At 40.5% G+C, this 21807-nt stretch overlaps 1 long non-coding RNA gene across 1 annotated transcript; it reads right to left on the bottom strand.

The window, feature by feature from the left end:
• Positions 1–190: 190 nt before the first annotated feature.
• On the bottom strand, positions 191–21294 carry LOC140594631 (uncharacterized). The gene is made up of 5 exons (XR_011995671.1): positions 21182–21294; positions 4469–4546; positions 3344–3392; positions 3040–3137; positions 191–2414 (listed from the first exon to the last, which is right to left on the bottom strand). It is a non-coding gene; the product is annotated as an uncharacterized lncRNA (long non-coding RNA).
• Positions 21295–21807: the final 513 nt, after the last annotated feature.

Below are 21807 nucleotides of genomic sequence, written 5' to 3'. Positions count from 1 at the left end.
TTCATAGAGCACACCATGAGTTCTGGAAACCAAATCAATATGAGTGTGACCGCCCTCCCCCCGGCTTCCATAGCCCTCCTTCTCTCAGATCTCACACCCTCAAACAGCACCAAGGGAAAAGGGCTCTCATCTCTCAAGGAAAGCTTATTATTGAAGCTTATTATTAAATATGTCTAGGCAATGTCATGCATTTATTATAAAAATGTCTGAAGACATTTTATTAGCAAGTATCAGAACAACCAAAGGAAGAAAATAGTCCTATATCACAGACCACACCAAACTCACAGGAGAACCCCCACCCCCTCACCCTGTGGCCCCTTTACCCTATCTAGCAATTCCCATTATAAGTCTCTGGTGATGAATAACAAATCACAAAGAAAAACTACAGGAAAACGTTGAACCAGTCTGCGCACAGCAAGCATTTTCTCAGGCCCTCACAACTCTCTCCAGGGTGTGCACACTTTGAGCAGTTACAATACACATCATTCTATCATCTGCACACTGTGTGAAAAATATAAAAACCAAAGAGAAAGAAACATATAGAACACAATCCACAAACAATAAACACCATCCATGAAAATGTACATATCCAAACTAGAGAGTTCAGTAGATGCTCTTGCAGCAAACCAAGGCTTAGGGTCACCCCTACCAGTTCTCCCTCCCCTGTAAAGCCATGAAATGGCTCTGGGAGCTTCTATGCACTTTGCCAGGACTTCTGCTCCCAAGAGGTGGGTAGGTTGTTCCCAAAATGCCGTTTTACCTACCACAGTTCTGTACTTTATTTAAATCCTATTATGAACATGAAATGTGAGTTTGAAATGGAGGCTCGTAATCATGATTTCATTGGAAACTATGTTGAAAGCTTTGTAAAGACGTGATAGAAGCAAGTGACAAGATCTATAGGTGATTAATTGAAACGGAGAGTAAGATACCTAGAATAGAGGGAAAAACTGTACAAGGGTAGGAGGACCTTGCACCCAGACTTCACAAGTGGCCAAATTCTCACTCCTCTTTAAAGAAACAGAAACTGGAAATTGAAGGTGGTGCTTATGGTTGTGGTTTGTACAAAAAAAATGATTCCAGTCAGTAGGCTCTTCATCAGAGAAAATGCTGTGGTTCTACAGGGAAAGATTCAAATGAAAGGACATTTATATATTTCAAAGTCACTATTTTTTATTCCTCAACCCACTGACAGAGTGTGAGTAAGAATGCTATATCTGTAATGCTACCCTTCATAAACCAGAAATAAGCACCCTACATTCCCTGCTCTGATGCAACACTGTACATTGCCCACAACTTCATTATCCACTAAAATAGCTAAACTCAGGTTCCCACCAGGGCCTGCCAAGGCAGTGATTTCCTCACCTTTCAGGGTGTAGGGTAGGCAAGAGATAGGAGCATGGGCTTACCTGGCTTCTCAGTATACCCCCCTTGCTGTACAATATTATCATTTTGTTTGTTTCTGTCATCTTTGCATGTGTTGGTGTGAAATCAATCAGAAAGCACAATCATTTAGCACATGGTGCTAAATCACCATGACTGACCAAGGTTGCTAACTAGTTTTCACTCTCATTCCTCATTAAAAGAAATAGTAGTCAATAGATAGGTTATATTAATCAGTGTGGACAACGGATACCTTACTTTGGACATTGAGATATATATTCAGTGTTCTTATCTGAGTGTTCGTAACTAGCAAGGGCAAGTGTTTGGTGGTTTGGAGGAGTTTTACATCCTTTTGTTCATCCTATTACTAGAGAGGTTAGCATTGTAATGTGTACAGTTGACCCTTGAACAATGAGGGAGGCAGGGGGACTGATCTCCCACATAGTTGAAAATTGGGTACAATTTTTTTTAAGATTTTATTTATTTATTTATTTATTTGAGAGGGAGCGTGTGCATGCATGCAAGTGAGCAAGCATAGTGGGGGAGGTGCAAAGGGAGAAGGAGAGAGAAAATCTTAAGTACATGCCACATTGAGCACGGAACCTGATGGGCTTAATCTCGCCACTGACATCATGACCTGAGCCAAGAGCAAGAGTCAGATGCTTAACGGACTGAACCACGTGGGCACCCCTAAAATGGAAAACTTTTAAGTTCCCAAAGACTTAACTACTAATAGCCTACTGTTGACTGATAGCCTTACTGATAAAATAAGCAGTAGATGAAAACATATTTTGTATGTTATATATATTACATATTGTATTCTTACAATAAAGTAAGTTAGAGAAAGGAAAATGGTATTAAGAAAGTCATAAGGAAGGGCCACCTGGGTGGCTCAGTCAGTTAGGCATCTGCCTTCAACTCAGGTCATGACCTCAGATCCTGAGATCAAGCCCTGAATCAGGTTACCTGCTCAGTAGGGAGCCTGCTTCTCTCTCTGATGCTTCCCCTGCTTGTGCTCTCTCATTCTCTCTCTGTCAAATAAATAAATAAAAATCTTAAAAAGAAACAAAGTCATAAGGAAGAGAAAATAATTTAGAGATTACTATATATATTGAAACAATCCATGTGTAATTAAGTAGACCCGTGCAGTTCAAACCTGTGTTAAGGGTCAACTGTAGTTGTCTAGCATTATTTGGAGTATCTTAACAAAACCATATTCATTATTATAAAGCTGTAGTGTTAATTGCCTAACAACTATTGTTCCTTTCTCAATTTGTTAAATCACTGCCTCATCCCAAAATACCCAGTCAAATAATCTTACTTAACAAACACTAATCTTATTTTTCATCATCTATGAATGAATGCAGTATTTGAACTAATGAAAAGCCTTAAAATAGCTTTGGGAATAACTTTCAAATTACCAGTGGAGATTCACTTTGAACTGTGATTCACTTCTCTGGGCAAAAACTTTATTTTGATAAGCTCTTAAAATTAATCAGTTTCTCTAAAGTAAGGTTCCTTAGACATCAGTATTTTATTTTATATTTATATAGAAAAAGACCTAGGTTGGCATTTGCTATTACTGTCTCACTATGGATCTTTGAGAGGAGAATTATCTGTGAGATGATTTAACTTATTTAAGAGTAATTCTTCTACCTCCTTCCAAGAAGGATCTGAGGTCCTTGAGTCTTCATATCCTCCCAGGCATTTGCAAAATAATGGATTCACCTCTTCTGTTCATCATCAACCTTTTCCTAAGAGGTTTCAATGTCAGCACATTCCTGATGTCATGAGCCACAAATCATTAATTAAGAGAAAACTAGGCCATAAGTTCACTGCCCATTCACATGAGGAAAGCACAGGAAAGTGAGACCCAGGCTCACTGTCATTGAGGAAATTGCACCAGGACCACCATCCCCACTACTGTCAGCCACTCCCTTCTCCCTCTGGTGTTACTTACTGTATAACCGGTCACTTTTTGTCAGAAAGGATTAGATAAAAGGAGAAGCCTGGAGATATAAAGGGGAGAAAGGAAAATGTTAGAAAACTGCAGGGAGGGGGGTCCAGTGTATTATTTAATTTCAACAGTTGCTCTTGGTAATTTTTCAAAAAATTTGAAACAAGTGAAAGGGAATATAAAGGAAGGGAAAAGAAATGTTGGGAAATATTAGGAAGGGAGACAGAACATAAAGACTCCTAACTCGGGGAAACGAACTAGGGGTGGTGGAAGGGGAGGAGGGCGGGTGTTGGAGGGGAATGGGTGACGGGCACTGAGGTGGACACTTGACGGGATGAGCACTGGGTGTTTTTCTGTATGTTGGTAAATTGAACACCAATAAAAATTAATTAAACAAAAATTTGAAACAACACATGGCAAAAATAGAAGAATATCTTAATATGTCTCAATCCTTGTCATTAACTAGCATCAGCACTTACACTACTATTCCAGAGGACATGTATGGTTCTCAATCAAAAGAAGGAGGAAAGAAACCAACATATGCTTTTTGATTTTTCCAGGCACAATAACAGGCACTTTACAGGAGTCATCTCACAAACATAATTAATGGTCTTAGAGTTATCAAAATCTGGAAATAGTTTGCCATACAGAGTTGAGACAGGACCTGCTAATACTGAGATAAAGAAAATTAAAGATGGCCATATTTTCTTTAAGGAAATCCATGAGTGGGAGTAGCAGTAGTTGGAGAAGCACCCTTGAGAGGCCAGGTCAGGTTAGGTGCAGGGGAGACAGTGTTACTTGGTACTTAAGGATGCTGCTCTGTGGCTGAGACCCCCCTGACCTTGTATCCAGCCCCACTGTTTGCTGCCAGACTGAGCTAGGGTACAGGCCTCTCCTTCTCAAACACTGTTTCCTATCTATAAAGTGGAGATGGTTATAACCTTGTTATTTGGACACCTGTGAGAACAGAAGGAGACGATGCATCCCAAGCACTAGCACAGGGGTTGGCATACAGTAAGTGCTCAGTAAAGCTCCCCATGTAGCCCTTGCCAGAGAACGGTAAGGCTACTGCTTGGAGATGGAGGCTGAGCCCATCCCATCCCCCACTACTGCAGGGGCTCTTCTCACCTCCCAGGACAGCAGCCAGGGGCCCATCCTCTCTGGTTGTTGTGCAGGTCAGCCTGTTAGCAGGATGCTGGATAAAGACTGGAAAAGAAATATAGGCGTGGAGAGGAACCGAACTCCATAATGAAATCATACTATTTCCAAAGAGCCCACGTTTAAAATGCCCCATATATAATAAATCATTTTATGCACAATTTGAATAACCAGACTGTCTTAAGCCAACATCATTACCTAGTGGCTAGCACAAGAAATTGTTTAAACACTGTTCTTCATTAAAATGTCCCCCCAAGGAAGGGTTTTTTTGTCCTCCTCCTGACATACCTATAATTTCTCTGTCCTTCCCTCCATTTAACAATATCTGTTATGTGCTAAAGTCTGCTAAGTAATGGGGATATGAGATAAAAGAGGCACAGTATCATCCACAGGAGCTAACAGTCTTCAGCAAGAAAGAAACCCATGTAAACAATTAAAAAAAAAAAAAAAGAAAAGAAAACCATGTAAACATATCATGGGGGGGTAGGAGCAGGGTAAAGAAATATTCTATGTTCAAAATACTAGAAAAACAATAGTTTCACTTTGTTTTAAATATATATTTATATATAAACATATTTTAGAAAAAATGTATATAATTATATAATTATATATAAATATATAAGTACACTTAATATATAAATCATATTTCACATGATATATATTTTTTTTTCAAGAAGCTGGGGGATGTAATGTTTTAAGCTGGACACATTGTTACCAGAACAACACTGATGCTCTGTCAGTGAAGGAGTGAACATGGCTATTGTAGAGGCAGCTAGTGGTGAATGCCAACAACGTGTTGAGCATAAGTTACCTTGTCGCCAAGGAGAATTCTCTCCACTTCGCAGTATTCCTTCACAGGAGTGCATCTTATTCCACACCATCTCCCTCATCCTTATTTGATCCCATTACTCAGGGCTCCCACGGAGGAAGGGTTGTGTCCATGAGCATCCCCCAGGGGACTGTGGCAACTGCCAAGGCGACCCGCCGGACCACTCACATCAGAACCTCTTGCATACTGGTTCTCAGTCTTGGCTGCATACGGAACCACCTGAGAAGTTTTAGGAACTATTGACACCTGATGCCACCCCCAGAGAAAATGATGCCATTGGTCACGCGTGCAACCTGGGCCATGGGAGTTTCACAAGCTCCCCAGGTGATTCCAGTGTGCAGCCAGGACTGAGAACCATTGCATTAAGGCAGCTTTCCTTTTAGTGGGAAGCTCGTTGGTGCTGGGATGGAATCGCTGTGGTCTTCCCCGCCTGTTCTTAACAACTGGATCTTTGGAGTCCCTTTCACTTGGGCCTATAGACAGACCACAGACAAGAAGCTATTCAGAGATAGTAATTAAGAGAAAGAATTCCATCTCTCCTGGCTTGTAAAACACTAGTGATTAACATAAAGATCTGTGAACGACTCATAAGGGATTTTCTGTCCATGTCCAATCCCTTCTCACCCAACAGCTGGGTGAGATGTCATCTTTTAATTGTGGGGAGTGGGGCATGAGGGGGTGTGGAGCAGCCCTTCCGGGTTTAATTGGTTTCCATCCTGGGGCCGGCATGTGGGTTGTTCACACTCTTACAAGGGACTTTGTTTTCAGTGAATCCTTGCCTATGTTCATACTAATCCTGCTTATTCTGGAAGGGTGAAGAGAGTGTGTTGTGTTCATGATTCGCCTGCTTTGAATTTAAAAAGAGGTCAGAGCAACTATGAGATTATTTTTCCATTCATTTATAATTAATAGCAATTAATAATTTAATATTATTGCTTCATTTATGTTTGAACTGGAGGGTTTCACCTAGGGCAGACTATATCATTTTGGAGAACTTGTTAGTGATTTTTAAAATGCTTTTAAAGCATTTCCAGAGCCCAGCCATTGACCCAGAAGCTTGCTTATGGATAGGCTAAGCTCAGGCCATTTTGGGAAACACAGTCAGTTTTATGGCAAAGACGAAACAGATAAGACTGGAGACTCAGTGATAATTACTATGAAAGGAGAACTGAAATTGAGAACATAGGTTTGGCCATCAAAATATAAGGAGGCAGTTCTCTGGACAATCCCCCACTTGTCACCCTGATGCATTCTGTATCCTCTCATCCTTCTTGGAATTCATCCGGAGGCTTGAGAGATTGGAATATCAAAACGAATTTGTTCTAATAATTTAAACCCTGTATTAAGCGCTTGTAGCAGGTGCTGTTCTTGTCCTTTCATGCACGTTATCTCATGCCATCCCTACAACAGCTCATTTTACAGAAAAGTAATTGAAGTCTTGGAGGAGTAAATTGACTTGACTAGAGTCATGTAGCTGGTAAGGGACAGAGCCAGTACTTGGTACTGGGTCTCACCCTAGGGATCTCTTTAATTGCATCTCTTTCTCTGAAGAAAGAGAAGAAGGAGGGAAACAGAAGGAGGAGAAGAAATCTAAGAAAGTGTTGCAGAAACACTCAACCCTCTGTGCCTAATGGTTCAAAATATTTTTTCAAAGATATTATCTATTTATTTTAGAGAGAGAGTGCGTGGTGGGAGGGGCAGAGAGAGAGAGAGAGGGAGAGGATCTCCAGCAGACTCCCCGATGAGCATGGAGCCTGGTGCGGGGCTCCATTCAGGACCCTGAGATCCTGATCTGAGTTCAAATCAAGAGGACGCATGACTCACTGAGCCACCCAGGTGCCCTGTGTTTCAAAATATGTTTATCTGATCTCTCCACCTCATGTCTAGATACAGTGAGTCACTTCATCAGCCACCATGAGACGGGGGCATCATAACCGCCCTCGTGGAAAGGATGGGAGTGTGCGAGTGTGGCTTCTGCACGGTGCCTTCAGCTACGAGGTGAGAGCCAGGGCACCAGGGCAGCCACGCCCAACCCTGGGCAGCCCCAGCCCACCTGCCAAGAGCAGGTGCTGAGCCATCACAGTGATGACTAAGATCGGCAGCATCTGTGGAAGCACAGTGTCGTTCTTTTTAAGAAAAATAGCTTCTCCTTGTGTCACTGTGGAGCCTCCTATCTTTGGTCAAATGAGTAATGGCAGCTAAGATTTGGGAAAGTGAAAAATGTGGCCTCATCCTCTCTTTTCGTGGTTCCTCCCTCTGCTTCTCTTTGACTTCATATTCATGGGAATGTAGTTAGTACCTTCTGTGTGTCCAGCGTTACCCTGGGCACTGTGCACATCCTGACCATTATTTTCACACCAGAAATGTATTCTAAGTGTCTATCTACTAAAAAAAAAAAAAAATTCTTACAGCTAAAGGTGATTTTATGAAGTGCTACTGGTTGCCAGTTTCTGAACGCATGGTGTCTAAACCCCTTTGCTTAGCACACAAAGTTCTTACTACATGCTGCCAATCTGCCTTGCAAAACTAATCATCCTTGCCAGTCATCTCCATGTAAACTCATTCCAGCTCATCTAAGACTTCCATTATCTCTGGGTCATACTTTGGACCATCATTGATCCACTAATGATTCTCTGCCTTTGCACATGTAATGTCTTCTGTTCAGAATAAATTTTCCCCTAATCTACATGAGGCACTCCTGTTCTTCCTTCAAAACGCCACTCACACATTTTCCCCCTTTCCTCTCCCCCTTAAGGCCTTCCTGACTCTTTCTCAGGCAAAATGAGTTGTTCTATCTTCTGTTTTCCCAACGTTATTCACACTTCGGTGAAAGTATTTCCTAGAGCAACTTCTCTCCCAGTGGAATTTGAAGTCCGCAAAGGCTGGGACTGTGTTTCATTTATCTTTGCCTCTTTTGTGCCTGCCCATTGTAGGAGTTTGGTAGTGGTTTTGCTGAATAAGTTAATAAAATCACACAAGATTAAAACTGTGTCAGATAATCTGGGTAGTGAGAGTATTTATAAGGAGCAGGAGAGATGTTGGAAAAAATACTGTTTCTAAACATGTAACTTTTTAAAAAAGATTTTATCTATTTATTCATGAGAGAGACACAGAAGCAGAGACATAGGCAGAGGAAGAAGCAGGCTCCGATGTGGGACTCGATCCCAGAACTCTGGTATCATACCCTGAGCCGAAGGCAGACGTTCAACCCCTGAGCCACCCAGGAGTCCCTCTAAACATGTAACTTTTAACAGATTTGGAGAGAAATGGTGAATCTGAGGAAGACAACTAGTGTATTTAAACATATTTAAGGTGAATATATTACATAGCATTTGTAAATAGAAGGAAATTCTAAGTAGAGATGTGGTATCTATTGACTTGAAATTATTTCGGGAGGCTTCTTGGAAGAGGTCAATTTGAAACTTATGCTTGACAGATAGGAAGAAAGAGTTTCTTTAGTTGTTGGGGAAATGGGCACAAAAAGCCATCTGCACAGCAAAAAGAGCATGAGTTTGAAAGTGTGGCTAAGCTGAGTGCCTGGCCTTTGGCAGGTCCTCAGTAAATGCGTGATATTGCTGGAGTGCTTGGAGTGTCCACACGCATCACTCATTGACTGCAACGTTCAACTAATTGAGAACAAACCCTATGGATCAAATGAGGAACAGAGATAACAGCTGCATTACCCAAAGCAAGCCTTTCCTGGAAAACTGTGGGCCATGTGCCCTCCACTTCCAAAACCAAAGCCTAACCCCAGGTGGACTTCCTGCTCTTAAGCTTCAAAGATGGAGGCTAGTCCCCCTCTCTTGGAGAGCCGGGTCTGCTGCAAAGGTGCTCAGCTGGCACAGAAAGTCACAATCACCTGCAGAGTCGTGTCCGTGGCACCACCCAGCTAGCTGGAGAATGGAGGGGAGTACCACGGGCTCCCAAGGCTGCTTCTGGACTCCAGACCCAGGGCTCAACACCAGAGGGAGAATGATGCAGCTGGGAAGAAAGGCAGGGTCCCTGCCATCCTCACCAGCTGTGGGAAGACTTGGGGTCCAGAGTAGACAGGGACATCTGATACAAATTTGTGAAAGATTTGGGAATCCCAAGTAGCATTGCCACAGGCCCTCCAATATTAGCAGGATCATGGTATTAAGAGCTGTAAGAGACTCAGAGACCAACTATTTCAACCCTCTTATTTGGCAGATGAGAAAACAGGCTAAGAAGGATTGCACATCAGCCTTACGATTTGATTACGCTCCCCAAAAACATCATACATCTCCACATTTGCTTGGTGATGATGCTCAAAAAGGCTCTCCTTGTCATTTTCTAAAGATGTCAGGTTTCAGACATGGGACACGAACTTTTGATTTACAAGCACCCCTCTTCACATTATAGCCTTCTTTTGAGTTCATCATTGGCTACAGAAAATTTAGGATCACTGTGGCGTGGAAGAGGTGCCAGACTATACAGTGAATGGTAGGAGGTTGTGCAAGATTGAGTATCTGCAGCAGCTCTAGGAGCCATAAGAATCAACATCTTTCTTTCATTACCTTGAAAGGATGTTTCCATAAAAGATAAGAGAAGGTCCAGCTCGGGGTATCCACTGAGAATTAGTGGGAGGGTCTAGCAGGAGGGAACAATTGGAAGGGCACAGACTCTTGAGACGAGGGGCTTACGGACAGAAGAATTAGCACTTTATTTCTTCTGGAATTAACTCATTGGGCTAATGTAGGACCGGGCTTAAGGTGGAGGACACAGGGAGGAAAGGCTATTGTGGCTGGCACCTCTTTCTTTCTAAAGCCTGTGCGGTTTCGCAAACAGCCTTCCCATCTCCAGGTGGTACCCACAAATTGGCACCATCCACACTCAGACAAAACTGCAAAACCAGCCGGTTCCTATGGCACATCGAGTTTCAGGGTCTTTATTAAGTTCTCCATGTGTTTAGCCTTGTTTCCTGCCATGGTCTGAATAAGGCCCCCCAAACTTATACGTTGAATCTTTACCCCCCAAGGTGATGGTAATTGCAGGTAGGATCCGCCCTCATGAATGAGATTAGTGGGTTTTTAAAATAGCTTTATTGAGGGATGCTTGGGTGGCTCAGTGGTTTAGCGCCTGCCTTCCACCCAGGGCATAATTCTGGGGTCCTAGGATCGGGTCCCACATCAGGCTCCCTGCATGGAGCTGCTTCTCTCTCTGCCTGTGTGTCTGCCTCTCTGTCTCTGTATTTCTCGTGAATAAATAAATAAAATCTTTAAAATAAATAAATAAATTATTTTATTGAGATGTGATTGACAGACATATAACATTGTGTAAGTTTAAGGTATAGAATGTGATTATTTAATACATGTGTATGTTATGAAGTATTGACTACCATAAGTTAGTTAGCACATCTGTCATCTCACATAATTACAATTTTGTTGTTTTTGTTATGGTGAGAATACTAAAACTATACTTTCATGGCAGCTGTCATGCATACAATACAGTATTCAACTTACGACTAAAAGTTTGTACCTTGTGCCCAGCATCTCCCCATTTCCTTCATGCCATGAGCCCCATTCTACTGTTTCTAGGAGTTTGATGCATTTAGATTCCACATATAAGTGATATCACACAGTATTTGTCTTTTTCTGACTTCCTTCACTCAGTATAACACCCTCAGATTCATTCACCTTGTCACAAGTGACAAGATTTCCCTCTTTTTTATGACTGAATAATATCCTATTATGTAGATATATATATAGATACACCTTTATATATATATATATATATATATATATATACACACCTTTATGTATATATATATCACCTTTTCTTTATCCATTTGTCCATTGGTGGATGTTTAGGTTGTTTCCATGACTTGGCTGTTGTGAATAATGCTGCAATGAATATGTCTCTTTAAGACTGTGATTTCATTTCTTCCAGATATATCCCCAGAGTGGAATTGCTAGATCATATGGTAGTTCTGCTTTTAATTTTGTGAGGAACCTCCATACCGTTTTCCACAGTGGCTGCACTGATTTGCATTCCCACCTGCAGTGCATGGGTGTTCCTTTTCTCTGCATCCTCACCAACACTTGTTAATTCTTGTCCTTTTGGTGATAGCCATTCTAACACCTCTGAGGTGATACCTCACTGTAGTTCTAATTTGCCTCACCCTGATGATTAATGACATTGAGCACCTTTTCATGTACTTGTTTGCCATCTGTTTGTCTTCTTCGAGAAAATGTCTATTCAAGTCCTCTGCCTATTTTTTAATTGATTTTTGTTGTTGTTTTTTGCTATTGAGTTGCATGAGATCTTTGTATATTTTGGACATTAACCCTTTATCAAATATATGATTTTTGAATATTATTTCCCATGTGATAGCTGGCATTTTCATTTTGTTGGTGGTTTCTTTTGCTGTACAGAAGCTTTTTAGTTGGATGTAGTCCCACTTGTTTATTTTCTTTTGTTGCCTTTGCCTTTGGTGTCACATTTAAAAGAATCAACCCAAAGACAAAGGGTTTATTATTTATGTTTTCTTCTAGGAATTTTATTGTTTCAGGTCTTACATGCAGGTCTTTAATCCATTTTGAGTTCATTTTTATGTATGGTGTAAGATAATTTCATTCTTCTGCATATGGCTGTTCAGTTTTCCCAACATTTATTGAAGAGACTATCCTTTCCTTATTACATATTCTTGTCTCCTTTGTTGTAAATTAATTGACCATATAGGCATGGGTTTATTCCTGGGTTTTTCATTCTGTTCTGTTGGTCTATATGTTTTTATGCCAGCACCCCGCTGTTTGATTAATATAGCTTTATAATATAGTTAGAAATAAGAAGGTGTGATGTCTCTAGTTTCATTCTTTCTAAGGATTGCCTTAGCTACTTAGGATCTTTTGTGGTTCCATAGAAATTTTAGGATTTCTGTTTCTGTGAAGAACATCATTGGAATTGTGATAGGGATTGCAGATAGATGGTTTGGGTAGTATGGACATTTAACAATATTAACACTTCTGATCCATAAACATGGGATATGTTTCCACTTATTTATATCTTCTTTAATTTCTTTTATCAATATCTTATATTTTTAGTGTACAGATCTTTCACTTTCTTGGTTAAATTTCTCCCTAAATACTTTATTGTTTTTGATGCTACTGTAAAGGGAATTGCTTTATTTCTTTATCAGATAGTTTGCTGTTAGTGCATAGAAATGCTAATGATATTTGTTTGTTTATTTATTTACTATTTATTTTTTATTAGAGAGAGAGAAAGAGGCAGAGGGAGAAGGAGAGAGGGAATCCCAAGCAAGCTTCCCACCCAGTGAAGCTCAAAACCCTGAGATCATGACCTGAGCTGAAATCAAGAGTCAGATGCTTAACAGACTGAGCCACCTAGGTGCCCCACAACTGATATTTGTGTATTGATTTTATATCCTGCAACTTTACTTAATTTGTTTATTAGTTCAACAGTCATTTTGTTTTGGGGGGTTGTATTTTTTTTTGGAGCATTTAGGATTTTCATATTCAAGATCATGTCATCAACAAATGGAGGAAATTTTGCTTTTTTCTTTCCCATTTGGATACCTTTATTGCCTGGTTGCTCTGCCTAAGACTCCCAGTACTATGTTGAATAGAAGTGATGAGAGTAGCAAACTTCTCTTGTTCCTGATCTTAAAGACAAATATTTCAACCTTTCACCTTTGAGTATCATGGTGCTTGTCATATATGGCCTTTATGATGTTAAAGTATGTTTCTTCTACATCCTGTTTGTTCAGTTTTGATCAAGAATGGACGTTGAATTTTATCAAATGCTTTTTCTGCATCTATTGAGATTATCATATGATTTTTATCATTCATTCTGTGATGTAGCAAATTGATTTGCATATGTCAAATGATCCTTGCATCACAGAGATAAATCACACTTGATTATAGTACATGATCCTTTAAATATATTGTTGAAAAAAATAAATATATTGTTGAACTCAGTTTGCTGGTATTTTGTTGAAGATTTTTGCATTTATATTTATCAGAGATATTGGCTGTGCAGTTTCCTTCTCTGACTTTACAATCAGTAATGCTGACTTTGTAATGCTGAATTTGGTAGTGTTCCTTCCTCTTCAATTTCCTTGAAAGAGTTTGAGAAGAATTGGTATTATTTCTTCTGTAAATGTCTGGTGGGATTTACTCATGAAGCCATCTGTTTTGAGTTTTGTTGTTGTTGGGAGGTTTTTAATTACTGATTCAATCTCCTAACTTGCTATTGATCTATTCAGATTTTCTATTTCTTCAGGATTCAGATTTAGTAGTTTGCATATTTCTAGGAATTCATCCATTTCTTTTTTTTTTTTTTAAGATTTTATTAATTTATTCATGAGAGACACACAGAGAGTCAGAGGTAGGCAGAGGGAGAAGCAGGCTCCTTTCAGGGAGCCTGATGTGGCACTCAATCCCCTGACCTGGGATCACACCCCGATTCAAAGGCAGATGCTCATCTGCTGACCCACAGAGGTGCCCCTCATCCATTTCTTCTAGGTTGCTCAGTTTGCTTATGTATAAATTTTCATAGCAATCTCTTATGATCCTTTGTATTTCTATTTATTATCTATCTATCTATCTATTTATTTATTTATTTATTTATTTAATGATTTATTTTATTTTAGAGAAAGAGAGCATGCAAGTAGTGGGGAGGGGCAGAAGGAGAATGGGAGAAAAAATCCCAAGCAGACTCCCTGCTGAACATGGAGCCTGACACAGGGCTCTATACCATGACACCAAGATCATGCCTTGAGCCCAAACCAAGACTCAGGTGCTCAACCAATTGAGCCACATGGGTTCCCCTGATTCTTTGTATCTCTATGCTATTGGTTGTAATGTGTTTATAATTATATTTATTAGAGTCTTCTCTCCTTTTTCTTGGTAAGTGTAGCTAAAGGTTTATCAATTTTGTTGATCTTTTCAAAAAACAACTTAGTTTTGTTGATCTTTTTTGTTGATCTATTTTTCCATTCTCTATTTTTAAAATTTCTGTTCTTGTCTTTGTTACTTCTCTTCTTCTGTTAACTTTAGCCTTAGTTTTAGTCTTGTTTTCCTAGTCCCTTAAGACATAAAGTTAGGTTGTTACGTGAGATCTTTGTTATGTCTTAATGTAGGCACACGTTTGTCACTGTAAATTTCTTTTTTTAGCACTGGTTTTGCTGCATGGTATAAGTTTTGGTATATTGTGTTTCCATTTTCATTTGTTTCAAGATACTTTTTTATTTATCTTTTGATTTTATTTTATCTTTGATCCATTTGTTATTCAAGAATGTGTTGCTTAATTTTCATGCTTGTGAATTTTCCAGTTTTCCTCTTGTCAGTGATTTCTGGTTTCACATGATTGTGCTTGGAAAAGATACTTGGTGTGGTTTCAGTCTTTTGAAATTTGCTGAGACTTGTTTTTGCGACCTTACTTACATATGATCTATCCTGGAGAATGTATACACAAGAGAAGACTTACATTTTGCTTGCTGTTGGATAGAACAGACCATATACATCTAAAAGGTCCTTTTGGTCTAAGTACAGTTCAGGTCCAGTATTTTCTCATTGATTTTCTGTCTAGATGTTCTATCCACTGTTGACAGTGGTGTATTGGGGATCCCTGGGTGGCTTAGTGGTTTAGCGCCTGCCTTTGGCCTGGGGCGCGATCCTGGAGTTCCGGGATGGAGTCCCGCATTGGGCTCCTGGCATGGAGCCTGCTTCTCCCTCCTCCTGTGTCTCTGTCTCTGTCTCTGTCTCTGTCTCTGTGTGTGTGTGTGTGTGTGTGTCTATCACGAATAAATAAATAAATAAATCTTAAAACAAAAGAAAGTGGTGTATTGATATTTCCTATTATTATTATTGTATTGTCATCCTTTACTCCCTTTAGATCTGTTAGTTTTTCCTTACTATGTTTAGGTGTTTCAATATTGGTTGCATATATATTTACAGCTTTATATTCTCTATTGACCCTTTTGTCGATAGATAATAACCTTTATTGGCTTTCTGTTTTCTAAAAGATTTAAGGGAGGGAGACTGATGTGGGGCTCAATTTCAAGACCCAGAGATCAGGAGTTAAGCCAAAACCAAGAGTCAGATGCTTAACTGACTGAGCCACACAGCCTCCCTGACTTCATTGTTTGTTGTTACAGTTTTTGACTTAAGTCTAATTATCAGATATATGTATAGCTACCCCTGCTTCCTTTGGTTTCCATTTCTGCAGGATATCTTTCTCCATCCCTTCACTTTTAGCCTGTGTGTGTCATGGAAGCCAAAGTGAGTCTTTGGCTTTTTATGGATAGCATATAGTTATGTTTTGTTTTTTATCCATTCAGCCACTCTGTTGTACCTTTTGATTGGAGAAATTAATCCATTTACATTTAAAATAACTGTTGATGGATAAGGACCTAACAGTTTTTTGCCTTCTTTTTAAAAAGAATTATTTAGTTTTTAAATCTCAATATAATTAACATGTGGTGTTATATTAGTTTCAGGTGTACAATACAGTAACTCAGTGCTCATCATGATAAGTGTACTTTTCATCCCTTTTACCTATTTCACCCATTCCCCCTTCCCCCTTCCAAGTATTGCCTTCTTGTTGTTTTCTGGCTGTTTTATAGTTTCTTTCTTCCTCTCTTGCTGTCTTCCTTTTTGAGCTGATAGTGGTATACTTTGATCCCCTCCTTTCTATTTTATGTTATCTAGTATAGGTTGTGGTTACCCCATGGCTTGCTTGAAACATCATATAGACAGTCTATTTTAAACTGATAACAATTTAACTGTGATCACATATTAAAACTCTATCTTTTTACTTCCCTGTCCCACATTTATGTTTTTTTAAGATTTTATTTATTTATTTATTCATTATGTGTGTGTGTGTGTGTGTATATATATATATATATATATATATATATATATAGAGAGAGAGAGAGAGAGAGAGAGAGAGAGAGAGGCAGAGACACAGGCAGAGGGAGAAACAGACTCCATGCAGGGAGCCTGATGTAGGACTCGATCCCAGGTCTCCAGGATCATGCCCTGCGCTGAAGGCGGCACTAAACCGCTGAGCCACTCGGGCTGCCCCACATTTATGTTTTTGATGTCATGATTTATATATTTTTAAATTGTGTATCCAATGTGAAATTATTATAGCTATAGCTGCTTTTAATATTTTTTTCCTTTAATCTTTTTGCTAGAGTCAAGTGGTTAGTTAGCAGATCTCCATATTATAGTATTAGAGTGTTATGAATCTGACTGTATACTCACTATATACCAGTGTATTGCCTATTGGCATTGTGTTTCTTATATGTTTTCAAGTTACTAGTTGGTGCCCTTTTCTTTCAGCTTTTGGTTATTAGGGAATGTCCTTACCTCTCCATATCTGAAGGACATCTTTTCTGGGTAAAAAGTATTCTTGGTTGGCAGGGGTTTTTTTTTTTTTCCCCTTAGCACTTTAAACATATCATCTTATTCTCTCTTAGCTTGCAAAGATTTCTTCTGAGAATTCTGCTGATGGTGTTATGGGTTTCCTTTATATCAGAGAAGTATTTTTCTCTTGCTGTTTTACAATTTTTCTCTGCCTTTATCTTTAGACAATTTTATTATAATGAGTCTTGTTGAAAATCATTCTCAATTGAAATTTTGGGGGGACCTTTCAGCTGCACAAACTTGGGTGCCCACATCTTCCAAGTTTGGGAAATTCTTGACAATTATTTCTTATTTTTATTTTTAAAATTAAAAAAAAAATTTTGGGACTCCAGTGATGCATAGATGATTTCTCTTAATAGTAAGAGATCCAGTAAGATCCATAGATTTTCTTCATTCCTGTTCTTTTTTTCCTCCTCTAATTAGTTAATTTCAAATGATCTGTCTTTGGGCTCACTGGTTCTTTCTTCTGCTTGGCACAGTCTGTTGTTGAAGCTCTCTGTTGAGTTCTTCAGTTCAGTCATTGAATTCTCCAGCTCCAAAGTTTTTCTTTGGCTCTTTTAAATGTTTTTGATCTCCACTGAACTTCTCATTTTGTTCTTGTGTTATTTTCCTGATTTCATTTACTTGTTTATCTGTGTTCTTGTATATTTCTCTGCGCATCTTTAGAGGAATTATTTTGAATTCTTTGTTGGGCAATTCCTGTATCATCATTTTTTGGGGGTCAGTTGCTGGAAGTTCACTGTGTTCTGTTGATGAAGTCATGTTTTTCTGATTCTTCATGATTCTGTAGCCTTGAGTAGGTGTGTGTACATTTGAAGAAACAGTCGCCTCTAACAGACTTTATGGACTAACGTAAGTAGAGAAAAATGTTTACCTGTGGATGGCAGCTTGGTGGAATGTGCTATAAAACAGGTTCTCATGGGTCAAGGTACTAAGTGCAGGGATATATAACAGCTCTGGGTCTAGAGGGTGTGGTACCTCATTGGTTCAGACCACAAAGGGCAACAGCACTGACAACTGCATTGTCCTTGATGAGTGTTGAGAGGGTCCAAAGAGGGTGCAAGAATAATTTAGAGCCTAGGCAACACTTCTAGGTCCAATAGATAAGGATCAAAGCAGGCAGCGGTGGTGGCCAGAGCTGACAGTGTACACACACTTAGCTGTGGGGCCCAGCCATGGGTGCCTGTTTGTGGCAGGGGCCAGTGTACAGATGCAAACATGGAGGTGGGCCCCATGGCAGGCAGCAAGGGCCAGGGCCGTCTGCAGGCACGGTGGTAGCTGTCGGGGTGGCCCTGACTGTTAGCATATACTATTATGGTTGCTGGTTCTTGCCACGGGTGCACAGCAGTAGAGGCCAGTGTTGGGAGTCAAGCCAGAAACATGCGGGTACATAGCTGGTGGGACTAGTTGCAATTAAACCCAGTTGCATAGGCCTGTGACAGAAAAGAAGCTGGAGCTGGGCCCACAAGCCACTTCAGGGGCCCTGGCTATCAGTATTTCCTCCTGTGGCTATATGGTCTCACCATGGAGGTGTGGAAATGACAGTGGAGGCCAGTGCCAGAGGTTGGGTTTGGGGTGTGCAAGTGGAGGCTTAGGGGTGGGGGAGGAGGATATCTAGTTGCAGTTGAACCCAATGGTATAGGCCAGTACCTGGAGACAGGGCTGAATCTGGGCCTATAAGCAGCTGTAAGGGCCTTGACTATTGGTGTATACTTCCATGGCTATACGATCTTGCCATGAGTGCACACATGACAATGGAGACCAGTGATAGGCATCAGGTTGGTGGAGTACAAGTGCAGAGTTAGAGGGGTTAGCCCCAGCACACACATGGTGGTAGAGGTCATGGGGATCTGGGCTGGCATCTTGTACTTCTGCAGCTGCAGAGGCCTGGGCTGGCTGCTGGTCCTTATTAGCTCTGGTGGGGACAGGGGGAATAATAGGGAGCAAGGAGGAATTCAGGGTGCTTGTGTCAGCAAAAGCAAATAGCTATGGGGTGAAAACCAGTGAAATCTGTGGGGTGTTCTCATTGGGTATTTGGGGAGGGGGGAGGGAGAGAGAGAGAGCCAGACAAGAATGGCTCTAGTCCAGTGCAAACTAGTCATCTAGTAATAATGATATGATGGCTAACATGTGCCAAGAACTGAATATGTATAAGATGGTCTTCTAGGCATTTCAGAAATGTCAACTCATTTAATAATTATAACATGGTGATGTAGGTACCACTATTAATCCCTTACTGAAAATGAGGAAACTGAGACACAGAGCAGTTATGTGGGGAGCCAGGGTTGTGCATCAAGTAATTGGTGGACTGGGAACCTCTTTAATGATGCAGATAAGTGATTGTTCTTTGATAGTTCCACCCTTCCCCTTGCTCTTTTTAAATGTGACATCTAGGAAGATGTAGGCAGGGCTGTCAGGGCAGAGAAGGGACTGGTTTCTATATTCCTGTGCTGGTCTCTATGTTCTCCTTGGTCTTTGCAGTGGAGTGGTTGGTCTGAGATGCCACCTGGCCTGGGACCATCTGCCTGGCATAAACATGCATGTTAGCCTTTCAACAGAAATTAAGGACTGTCTTTAAAAATTTTTTTTATTGGGGATCCCTGGATGGCTCAGTGGTTTAGTGCCTGCCTTCGGCCTAAGGCATGGCCCTGGAGTCTTGGGATCAAGTCCCACGTCAGGCTCCCACATGGAGCCTGCTTCTCCCTCTGCCTGTGTCTCTGCCTCTCTCTCTCTCTCTCTCTCTCTCTCTTTCTCTCTCTCTCTCTCTGTGTCTGTTATGAATAAAAAAATAAAATTAAATTTAAAAAATTGTATTAAAGATTTTATTTATTTATTCATGAGAGACACACAGAGAGAGGCAGAGACATAGGCAAAGGGAGAAGCAGACTCCTCGCAGGGAGCCCAGTGTGGGACTTGATCCCCGGACCCGGGATCAGACCCTGAGCTGAAGGCAGATGCTCAATCGCTGGGCCACCCAGGCATCCCTGTCTTTAAAAATTAAGATGACACGCAAGCATCATAATGCTCATAAGATCTGTAACATACGTTTGGGGGAAATGTGAACCCCAAATCTCTATTTCAAACTATGCTTAAGGTAACAGAGGACTTCATCTGGAAATTAAGGATAAGGAATATAGCCTTCCTCTTATAGATTGTACCATAAAATACATACTATTAATAATCCATTAAAACAGTTTGGGGAGTTGGGAGTTCCAGGGACAATTTGCAGATAAGTGTCTACCAGTAGAAGATGGAAATCAATTTCAGTTCAAGCATGTAAATAACAAAACCCTTTGGCAAAGAAGAGAAACTACATGTATTCTTCATGACCAAGCAAGAATACAACTGCTAAACATTGCTTCCTCAATGTGCAATGGGGCTCCCTTGGGTGAATTTTTGGATAAAAGAGGAACACTTTGAGAAAGATTGGTTTACACCTCCAGGAATCTCTTCAGGGTCATTCACAACTACCAATTACATTGTGTATTGTAGTTCTAAATGAGATGAAAATATGCAAAGAAAAGCACTAGAATCTTAGCCATAAAATAAGATTTGAACAGCTTTAATTAATTTTGTGCATCTACAGGCAGGAGCAACCTAAATATCTGTCATTGGATTAATGGATAAAAAAATATGGTCTGTCCATGCAATAGAATATATATTTTAAAGATTTTATTTATTTATTCATGAGAGACAAAGAGAAAGGGAGAGAGAGGCAGAGACGCAGGCAGCAGGATAAGCAGGCTTCCTGCTAGGAGCCTGATGTGGGACTCGATCCCGGATCCCAGGATCATGCCCTGAGCTGAAAGCAGATGCTCAACCCCTGAGCCACACAGGTGTCCCACATGCAATAGAAAATTATTCAGCCTTAAAAAGGAGGATCATCCTGTCACCTGCTATAACATGGATGAACCTCAAAGACATTATGCTAAGGGAAGGAAGCCAGACACAAAAGGACAAATACTATATAATTCCACTTATACAAGGTGCCTAGAGCAAATCATCGTGACAGAAAGTAGAATGGTGATTGCCCGGGCTCTGGAGGGAGGGGAGAGTAGGGAAGTGGGAGCAGAGTTTCAGTTTACAACATGAAAACATTCTGGAGGCAGGTTGCACAGCACTGTGAATATACTAAACACACTAAACTTCACACTTAAAAATGGTTAAGGTGATAAATTTTATGTTGTTTTTACCACAATTAAAAATAGTGAGTGGCACAGTTGGTTAAGCGTCCGACTCTTGGTTTTGGCTCAGGTTGTGATCTCAGGGCTGTGGGCTCAAACCCCCTGTTGGGCTCCATGCTCAGCACAGAGTCTGCTAAAGAGTCTCTCTCTGTAGCTCCCCTTTGTAAAACCACTTACATTCATTTAAACTGTGAAGCGTATCTGATTCCTCTCAATGTTCTCCCCCAAGAACCTAAAAAAAAAAAAAAAAAAAGTATTTTACCTGAATGAAGTTCTGTGTGGAAGTTCTTTTGGTCCTGGCACAGAGAGGTGGTGAATTCAGTATGAAAGTCTTGAGGGTACTTTAAATCAGGAATCATCTCAGCTCTCTTGAGCAATTGAACAGTCTTTGTTACCTATTTATACTGCAGTCTGTCTGTGTGTCTGTCTCTCTCTCTTCTTGGGTTGCTGGTCAACCAATTAGCTTCAACGTATTCTAGGGCCACACCCATCCTTCTACTTCTTCTGCATACCTACCATTCTTTATGTAAGTCATGTCATGGGTCACTGGGCAGTTGGGTGAGCATGTGGGATGGCCAGCCCACTGTCAAGTTCAGAATGCACTTATCCCATTAATGAGTTAGAGAATGAACAAGACCTAAGGGTCCATGGCACAGCCATGTGAAGGATGGGGGAGTATCACTGGTGTGTAAGGAGGCCTGCTGTGTCAGGGAGGGTATGCAAGCATGTGCTGAGCACCATAGTCTCACTCTGAAGCACTCACACTGGAAATGACCAGTGCCAACAACTCTTCGCTGGCCATTCTTGTGCTATCAGCCTACCTTGTCTTTTCTCAGCAAGTGCTTGTCAAAAAGTGTCTCCTGGCCATATCACCAAACAGCTTGAAGT

Source organism: Vulpes vulpes, chromosome 12 (assembly GCF_048418805.1).
Source record: "Vulpes vulpes isolate BD-2025 chromosome 12, VulVul3, whole genome shotgun sequence".
NCBI lineage: Eukaryota > Metazoa > Chordata > Mammalia > Carnivora > Canidae > Vulpes > Vulpes vulpes.
The sequence above is the reverse complement of the archived record's forward strand: the minus strand, read 5'-3'. Positions and strand labels throughout refer to the sequence as shown.